Source organism: Equus caballus, chromosome 8, assembly GCF_041296265.1.
Source record: "Equus caballus isolate H_3958 breed thoroughbred chromosome 8, TB-T2T, whole genome shotgun sequence".
Taxonomy (NCBI): Eukaryota; Metazoa; Chordata; class Mammalia; order Perissodactyla; family Equidae; genus Equus; species Equus caballus.
In genome coordinates this window covers 73,273,071-73,282,224 of record NC_091691.1, presented here as the reverse complement: position 1 = coordinate 73,282,224, position 9,154 = coordinate 73,273,071, and the positions used below count along the sequence as shown (strand labels likewise).

Sequence of the window (9,154 nt, the reverse complement as noted above, 5' to 3'; positions counted from 1 at the left end):
CCATACAACCAGAGTATCTTTCCCAAGAGGGATTCCTTACTCTTGCTGAGTTCTCTGAGTCTTGCAGTTTGGAACGCAATTCCCGTGTCTGTCTTGTTCTCTGCAGCCTATGACAAGCTTAATAATAGCAAGTCATATTATTAGTTATGTTATTAACAAACGACTGAACGATGTCATGTCCTTTCTCTGATTTTTTCAGGGCCTGCCGTTTACATTGTCCTTTGCTAGGCGTTGTGGGACATTCAAGCAGGGTAGCACACACTTTCTGCCTTCCAGGAACTTAAAGATAATGTTAGAAGACAAGTACCACAAAGCAGAGTCCACAAACTATTCTACTCCACTGTTTTGGAGGTGCTTCCAGGAATGACATAAACTGAACACATCCTGCCATCTGAGGTATGAGTGTTAGAAGAAAAGGTCACTGCAGTAGTCAGTGGAGGCTTCAGAGGGGAGGTGCGGCTTAAAGTTGACTTTGGAGGGATAGGTAACCATTAACTGGGTGGACAGAAGAAAAGGGGCCTTTCCTGGTTGGGACTGGAGTAGGAGGAATGATATGACCAAGGTGGGGCTGAAGTGTGGGGTCTCACACAAGTGGGAGGTGTATGTTGACATGTGAAACCTCCTCTCCTCCAGTAGATATTGTCCTACCTTTATATTTCAAGTGACCAGCCACCTTGGTGAGGCCACAGGATGTGACACCTGAGACCTAGGGCAGAGACTGAGTAATGCAATTCTTTGGGCTCTGGCTTTTCTGCTTCAGTCAGAGCCACTGGGGAAATGGCACATGACCTGGGCAGGTGCATGAGATCCAAACCCTGGAAGCAGGAAGCTGTTTGGGGTTTTATGGGCAACCACAAAATAGGAGAGTGACACTTGTCTTTCAGCGTGTTTCTGATTAAGAAGGCTGGTTTAGACACTGGTAATGGCTTATTCAATCCCAGTTAGGCCTGAAGGAAATCTCACTTTCCATGGGTTCCTAGTTAGTAATCAGAGCAGGGCTGGAAGAGAAGGACAGGATGTGGTGAGCAGAGCAGAGCAGAAGAGAGGATTCCCAGGGGAGAACTGATGTTTATGAGAGGCTCTGAAAAATGCTTATATATACTAATGTTTCCTTAATCCTAACAGACTTTTTCTCCCTGAAAAGATAACGAAACGTGTAATACTGTAGCTTCAAAAGAAAAGAAATGTCAAGTCATTTTTAGATTTAGAAGGTGGTAAGTATTAATGAGAACCTACTGCTGGGGGAGGGGGTGGGAGTAGGCATCTTCTCACTTTTGGTGTAAAATTGATGGCCTTCTTCTGGTGCCTGTAGGAGGCCGTGGGGAAGAAACACCAGGGAGACTGCTGAATGCTCAGGCTCTTTCCTCCAGAGCCTCCCCCAAAGATGCTGTTTTCATTTATCTTTTTCTGATTTTCACCTTGGAGCTTCTTTGGGATTTCCAAATTCATCCTTTAAAATGCCAACACACGTGGAACTCCTTAATGGGGTGAGGGGAAGGATGATGGGAGAGTGAGGAGCGGAGATAAGGGGGACAGGCACAAGGGCATTCTGAGGTTTGGGGCATCTTGGGGGAGGGAGTTCTGGGAGGGGAGCTTCAGGAAGACACTTGCGTGTGGCAGAGGAGCTTGAAGAGCCCTGGGTGTTGGGAAAAGGCATTGACAAGGAGCCAGGAGGGCATTTGACAGAAACTTTGCCTAATGTGCAGTCAGTGATAATAATAGAAAAAAGTGTTAAGTGCTAGCCATGAGGAGGAGGCTGTTTCAGACCTGGTGAGGGTATCCCAGCTTTGTGTTGCTGCCTAACAAGCTACTCCAAAACTTAGTGGCTTAAATCCAAAACTATTTTATTATATGTAATGATTTTTGTGAGTTAGAAATGAGGGTGGGGCTCTGTTGTGTGTTTCTTCTGTTCTTCGTGGAGTCTGTGAAGGTCATGCAATGGTGCTCTGCTGCCATTTTAAGAGGAAGAAGAAAAAGAAAAAGTCAGCTAGTAAACATTTATTGAGCACCTATTTAAAACAGGAGTTACGAGCACTAACTCTGGAGTGGGAATGGCACGGTCTCTTCCCACCTATGTGGCTTTGTAAGAATTGCTTAGCCTCTCTTAGATGTCAGTTGTCACGTCTACAGAATAGAAAAATTTCCTCTTGGGGTTATTATGATATTCTATTGAGATCACATGTTTGAGTGCTCATTAAAGCCAAGTTGTTGCTGCTGCTACTGTTGTTTTTATTTCGCTGGGAAAGATATCTTGCTCCATGTGTGAGGGCACAACAATGTAGCAGATGCAATCCCTATTCTCAAGCAGCTGAGTGAGACAAGCACTGCACCACAGAAAGATAATATAATAATGCACAGTAGCTGTGACAAGTGCTGGCTTAGTCCGAGAGCTTAGCAGAGGGGAGATACTGTAATCTTAGAGGATCTCATGGCAGGTGAGCGTGTTTCAGATAAATGGGTGGAAGAAGGAGGACGTTCTAGGCTGCAGGGGAAGCAAAGGAGATGAGGAGGGAAAGCTGAAGGGATGTAGAGGAGGTTTCAAGTAAGGTTCTTGTGGAGCAGTGGGGTTAACTAAGCCCGGAAGGTGAGTGGAAAGACTGGAAGTTCTGAAATTCCGTCTTAAGCCCTTTATCCTATTTGCCAATTGTTTCTCATAGTTTTCTTCTGAAATATTCTAAACAGGAGCTGGTGGAGTCCAAAGCAGCAATTGCAAGCAAGACATTTCTTGGAAGTCTCATATTTTATCTTGGAAATTCATGTGATTTTTGTGTTCTACTTAATAATGCCTCCATGTTTATTTTTAATATAAAAATGATCTTTTAAATTACTTATCATTGAGTAAAAGGGAAGGACCTGGTGTGTTATCATTCATCTTCCCTTCCTCCAGGCACATCATCTCACCCTGCTCTGGAGACGCTGACCCTGGGGTGAGAAATGGGGCCAAGTGGGATTTGCGTGGGCACAGACTGGAATGAAAGCAATGCTCATAAGCAGCCTAATGTGGGAGGCCTGGAGAGATCAGGTGGTAGTTGTTGGAGGAGAGGGCTCAGGAGCTTGAAATGAGGGCTCACTGGAGGTGGTGAGAACAGACACCTCAACTTCTGCAGTTCAAATCCCAGTTCAAATGCAGATGCTGTCACGTACTAGCTGTGTTACCTGGTGAAGGTGTAACCTTTCTCACCCTCAGGGCCCTTCCTCTTCAGTACAATGAAACCATAACAATGCCTACCTCAGCAGGTTGGTGGGATTTGATTAAAGGAGATCAGGTACATAAAGTGTCTAACAGTTCCTGCATCTAACAGAGACTTAGGGAGTGTGAGTCTTCCTTCCCAATCCTCTTTTCCTTCTTTCTCTCTATGCCTCCCTGCCTCCTGCCTTGAGCTTGATGCAGTGGCTGCAGGAGGACAGAGAAGGCAGGAATGGCTGTGTCTCCTCTTCTAAAACCCTACTATCCATTTCTCCTGTACTTCTAATAGTCATTTAGCCCAAGCTCTGGTTTCCACACCTGTCGCATGGGAAAACTTCCTCATAGGGTTATTATGAGGTCCAAATGAGATTACAGATGGGTACTCAATAACATCTAAGTCATTTAAATTATCCCAAGTGTCTCCCGTCTTTAAAATAATCACTCTCCCATCTCCCACACAGCTTTGGTTGCTGCGCTCTATTTTTTTTTAGCTCTTTTCAGATTACCAAAGGTTTTCCAACTCACTGTCTCCACTTCCTACCTCCTATTCTTTCCTAAATCCAAGACTCTCCAGCTTTTCTTCCCACCACGCCACGCTCTGCTTCCCAAGGTCATCAGGGACCTCCCTGTTGTGGAACCTCACAGACAACATCTTGGAAGCAGTAGCCTCTGTGAGCACTCCATTCTTATCGAAATCTGTTCTTCCTTTGGATTCTGTGGTGCCCACTCTCCTGGTTTGCCTCCAACCTCTCCGGCTACTCCTTCTCAGCCTCTCTCATGCCCTTTTTCTTCTGTTTCAGCTTAAAGACTGTCTCTCGGGTCCTGCGTTCATCTTCGCCTCACCTTCTATGCTCTTCTGGGGTCATGGCAGTTTGAATTATCATCTGCAGCCCAAATCACTTTCCAAAGTCCCAGGTGACTGTGGTCAGCTGCCCCCTAGGAGCATCTACACGGGTTCCCCTGCCCCAGCCCTTGCAACTTGCTTCTTTTCTGTGTTTCACTTTTCAGTGAGGGTCACCACCACCTCAGTTTCCCAAGACAGTAGTCCTTGACTACGCCCTTTGTCTTGTTCCCCATTTGATGTCCTAATTCCATCTATCAAAGTGCTTTATAATCTCTTACTTTTCTCTACTCCAGTGCCATTCTCGTGGGTCAGGCCTCCATCATCTATCTCTTACCTGGATTACTGCACTGGCTTTCTAACTAGTTTCCCTGGTTGGAGTACTGCTGGGCTCCAGGCTGTTGTCTGCACACTGCTGGAGTTACTACTCAGCCCCATGCCATCCAGTGGCTCACCACTGCCTCCAAACAAAGCCCTCACTCCTTTGTGTGTTCACAGTACAAGGCTCTCATGCTCGGTCTTGCTTATATTTCCAGCCTCACCTCTTGCCGCTCCCTGCTAGGCTCCAGACAACTGAACTCTTGCAGTTCACGCACTTCATTGGATACCTGACTTCCCGGCCTTGTTGTGTGTGGGTTCTCCTGACCGGTAATCACAAACTCCTTCACCTCTTTTGTGACAACACCTATTAAGCCTTCAGGACTCAGCTTCACTGTCCTTCTCAGAGCCTCTACTCTTATTCCACCTTGTGAGCATCTTTATGTTTTAGATCTCTCAAACTTGGGACCTCATTGTACTTTGATTATTTTTATGGCAATGAGATATGAGAATGTAGGAACTCAAGAGGCAGAGACCTATAAAAGGCTTTCATTTGCTGTCAATTTTAATTTGAGTACCGCTGACTATTAACTTCACTGCTTCCAAGCCTTGTAGGTATACTTCAATAAACCAAGTTGTCCTGGGCCCAAGCTCTGGCATAGCTTGCTTGGTGATGGGGGAAGATGCAGAGGGTGCCTCTCTACATCCTGTGGCCAATTCACTGAGGATGATTATTTTAGCAAATAGGGGCTTGCTTGGCCCCATGCCTGTGTCTGAACTGGTCCTATGGCTTCAGCACAGTACATGGCACATTACAGGCTCTCAGTCAATATTTGTTGTGTGAAGTCAGTGAAGCAAGAGAGAATCCCAACTGGTTTTGAGTTTATGGTCCAAGACAATATTCTTTTTTCCTATGGCAGCAGTTCTCAAAGCAGAGATAGGGGAAGCACCTGTTCCTTGGCAGGGAGGATGAATGATATGGTTGTGGGGTCAGTCATGGGAAAGGCAGCAAGGGGGAGGAAGGCAAATATACTTTGAAAAAAATCATGTTCAATATAATTACTGTGTCAAAGACTGATAGTTGGCCCCCAATTTTTAATGAGCACATGCTGCTGAGAATAAGGACTACATTTTCCAGCCTCTCTTGCAGCTATATGTGGCCATGTGGCTAAGTTCTGGTGAATGGGTCTAAGTGGAATTGTGTGGCAGCTTCTAGAAACTTTCCTTAAAAGATAACTGGCATATGCCTTTTGCCACCTTCTTCTGTCTGCTTACCTGCTTCTTGGATCACAGGTGTGATGGGTGGATCTAGAACAGGCTTTCTCACCCTTGAGACTATTTACATTTTGGGCTTGGATAATTCTTTGCGAGGTGCTGCTGTAGGACAGTTAGCAGCATCCTTGGCTTCTACTCTCCACGTGTGAGTGGCACCACTCCCTTCTCCCTCACTCCAGGTTGTGGTGATCAAAAATGTCTCCAGATATTGTCTGTTGTCCTCTGGGGGAAAAATGCTGTTGATTGAGAACCACTGAGCTAGAACAGTCATCTGAGACCAGGAGGTACCCTTGGGAATGATACAAGGAGCCTGGGTCCCTGGGTACTTGGTGGAACACAGCTGTCACATAGCCATGACAGCCTATCTCCAGACTTTTCCATGTAGGAGAGATAAATATCCCTTTACTTTAAGCCACTGTTATTTTGAGTCTATGCTACTTCGTCATACTTAATTCTAATTCATTCAGTTGTTTGTTTTTCTTTTAAAAATACAAACAATTGAAAATAAATCTCAATACAATGTACTTGGTAAGCAAGGATATACAAACAGAATGAGAGAATATTTTAAAGAGCCTGTGTTTAAGAAAGTTTGACTCGAGGCCAGCCCAGTGGTGCAGTGGTTGAGTGCGCATGTTCTGCTTCGGTGGCCCAGGGTTCGACGATTCGGATCCCGGGTGCAGACATGGCACCGCTTTGCAAGCCATGCTGTGGTAGACGTCCCACATATAAAGTAGAGGAAGATGGGCACGGATGTTAGCTCCAGGCCAGTTTTCCTCAGCAAAAAGAGGAGGATTGGCAGCAGATGTTAGCTCAGGGCTAATCTTCCTCAAAAAAAAAAAATTTGACTCAAATGTTCAGGGTTGGTTGATTAGTTGCAAAGCTTAGTTGAAAGAGACAGTTATACTTTCTGTGCTAGCTTAAGCAGAAAAGCTGAGGATGCTCACATAATCAACAGGTGAGGAAGACATGCAGGAATCAGGGAATTTAAGGGGACTTCAGGGACTGGAATCAGAGATGTGAGCTTTCTAGAACACACACACTCTCTTGGCCTGTGGCCTCCTGTCCTACTGCTGATGGTCTTTCTCCACACCGTGGGGAACATGGCCACTGACAGCCTTGGACTCACATTCTAGCAGCTGTGTCACCAAGAAAGAAAGGAGTTTTTTCCCACCAGCTTCAGCCAGAAGAATCGAGATTGGCAGTGGCTGTCACGTGACCTTCCTGAATCAATCACTGTGGTCCAGTGTAGCCATCGTTCTAACCTGCTCGTGGACCTCCCTCTGAAGTCAGGGGTTCAAGATCTGTGACCAGAAAGGTCAGGGGTGGGAGGTGGGCACAGGCTGGACAAAGACAACAGTCACTTTGCTGCCCAGCTCACACTCCTCCTTCTTCCCATATACACAATTTCAAAAATCTCCCTGTTAGATAAAAACCACACATAAGATAAACCACCTCCTTTCCCCTGGGAGACAACAAGAAGTCTACTGAATCTTTCCCCCTCAGATCTGATATTCTCCTCATGGCCTTGCAAAGGGATCAATGTGTCGTCACCCCCAACACACCCAATATATAACCATTATGAGAAGGGAACAGGGTAACAATAAAAGCTGCCATTTAAAAAAGGGGAAAGGGAACAGGAGACGATAGCCACTAGCCCAGAGGACAGCGTTTCCTGCTGGCCAGGAGCAGTGAGTAAGCAGGCAGCATGTTTGTCGACTCACTGCCCCGGCTGTGGGTGAGTCCTCTGTGGGTCACTGTGGCTTCCCTGTGCTCCTTGCCAGAGCCTCCATCCAGGGTTCACCTTGGCCACGCCTGAAGGGCGCTGGGCAGGATTCTGCCGCAGGGCCTATGAGGCCCACTCCCTCCTGGCATGAGCTCTGAGGCCCGGGTTTGCCTTGGGGTTGACAATCATAAGGTCCTGCTTGTCCAGCCTAGAGTGTGTCTGGCAACAAAGCTGAACAAAATTCTCACTGATGACATCTAGGGGAGCTTTGTTGACTGGTAGGTCATGGGCTTCGAATCTGGACCCCAGCCTTGCAGACAGACTCCAGTTCTGTCTCTTAGCTCATCTGCTCAGACCTCAGCTTACTGGCTTTGTCTGGCCTTTGCCTTAGATTCTGGGACCAGAGCTGATTTGCTTCCTGTTAGGCCCTCCTCTAACATTTCTGGGGCTAGGGCAAGAGCACAAAAAGAGGTCCCTAGCACCTCCTTTTCTTCCCACGTGGCTCTGTCCTGCACAATGGGGCCTCATGTACGCATGTAGATAACTCAGTGGGTGCTTCCAAGCTCTTTTCACCCCACCCTCCATTAGCACCATGGGCCAAGGGGTGTGTAACCTGGAAGGACAGGGTCCACTGAGAAGAATGACTCAGGGAAAGGACCCTCATGGGCCCAGGAAACAGGCTCTGGGCCATTTGGGTGGAACATTCTGTGATCTTGGGTGCTTGAAGCATGGTCTAGAAGGGAGTCCAGGCTCTAGGTGGACATATCCCCTGGGACTCATGAGCTTCTTGTCCTGTGGGGAAGGGCATAGCCAAAGGAAGTTCAGATTAGGACATTTTAAAGCATGGGGCTGTCAGGATAGGGCCCTTCTTGCCCAGATCAAAAGCCAGTACTGCCTCTGTCCCCAGGCTGCTCCCCAGTAAGTGACACTGAATCATAGCCAGAAATTGCTAACCGTTTTTGACAAGGAGTGAATTTATAATAAGAGGTAGTTGGGAAGGACCTGGGGATCAGAATTCCCCATTTCTCTTCATCCATCCAAGTAGCTGTTTCCTATCAGGTCATAATTTTAGCACAGGGACAGAATTCAGCTGAGGAAGGAACCTCTGAGCTGGTCCCAACTGGTGCTGGGGCCTCCAAGGGGGCGTGGTGGATCAGGTTATGGGAGAGTTACAAGAAACTGGAGACCACTGCTGAAAGTGACAAATTCCTCTCCCCGACCCTGCCTCCCAGTCTCCCTCTGGTTCACTCTATTTGCAAAAGCCAACAGGCAAAGGAGAATGTGGGTTGCAGAGCCCGAGGGTACATTTGGAGCTGGGGACAAGAGCTTAATAACCTGCACAGGCAGAGTGCACAATTATTCAATGCCCAGGGGTCTGTTGCATTTGCTAAAGGCAGAAAAAGAATCTCAACATGCCCATGCATCCTGCTGTAATGTAAGCCAAAAAAAGTAGCCACAGCACTCCAATATCCTGACATTTTCCTGCCATGCCTTTTCTAAAGCTTTAATCACGGGGACACATGGTTTGGGTCACAATATACATCAGTTAGTAGTTTAACGCCATGTAGCAAGGACTATCAGATTCCCACCCTGGGATGAGAGAATGAGTCCCCACCCCGTCTCGTCTTGACCCAGCCTATTTGATCTTCTAGGTAGGTCACTTGTAATATTCTATATCAGTTTTGGTTGTTAGTTGCAACAACAGAAACAGATTCTGACTCACTTAGATACCAATTGAGTTTGTTGGTAAGATATGGGGATCGTTCACTACATGAAAGCGATACTGTCCTGGTCTTGCAGGGTGGGATGA

The 9,154-nt window shown here is 46.8% G+C and overlaps 1 long non-coding RNA gene across 1 annotated transcript; it reads left to right on the top strand.

Moving 5' to 3' along the window:
* The first annotated feature begins 273 nt into the window (after positions 1 to 273).
* On the top strand, positions 274 to 2,821 carry LOC111774564 (uncharacterized). Its single transcript, XR_002809561.2, has 3 exons — positions 274 to 396; positions 1,126 to 1,214; positions 2,683 to 2,821. It is a non-coding gene; the product is annotated as an uncharacterized lncRNA (long non-coding RNA).
* Positions 2,822 to 9,154: the final 6,333 nt, after the last annotated feature.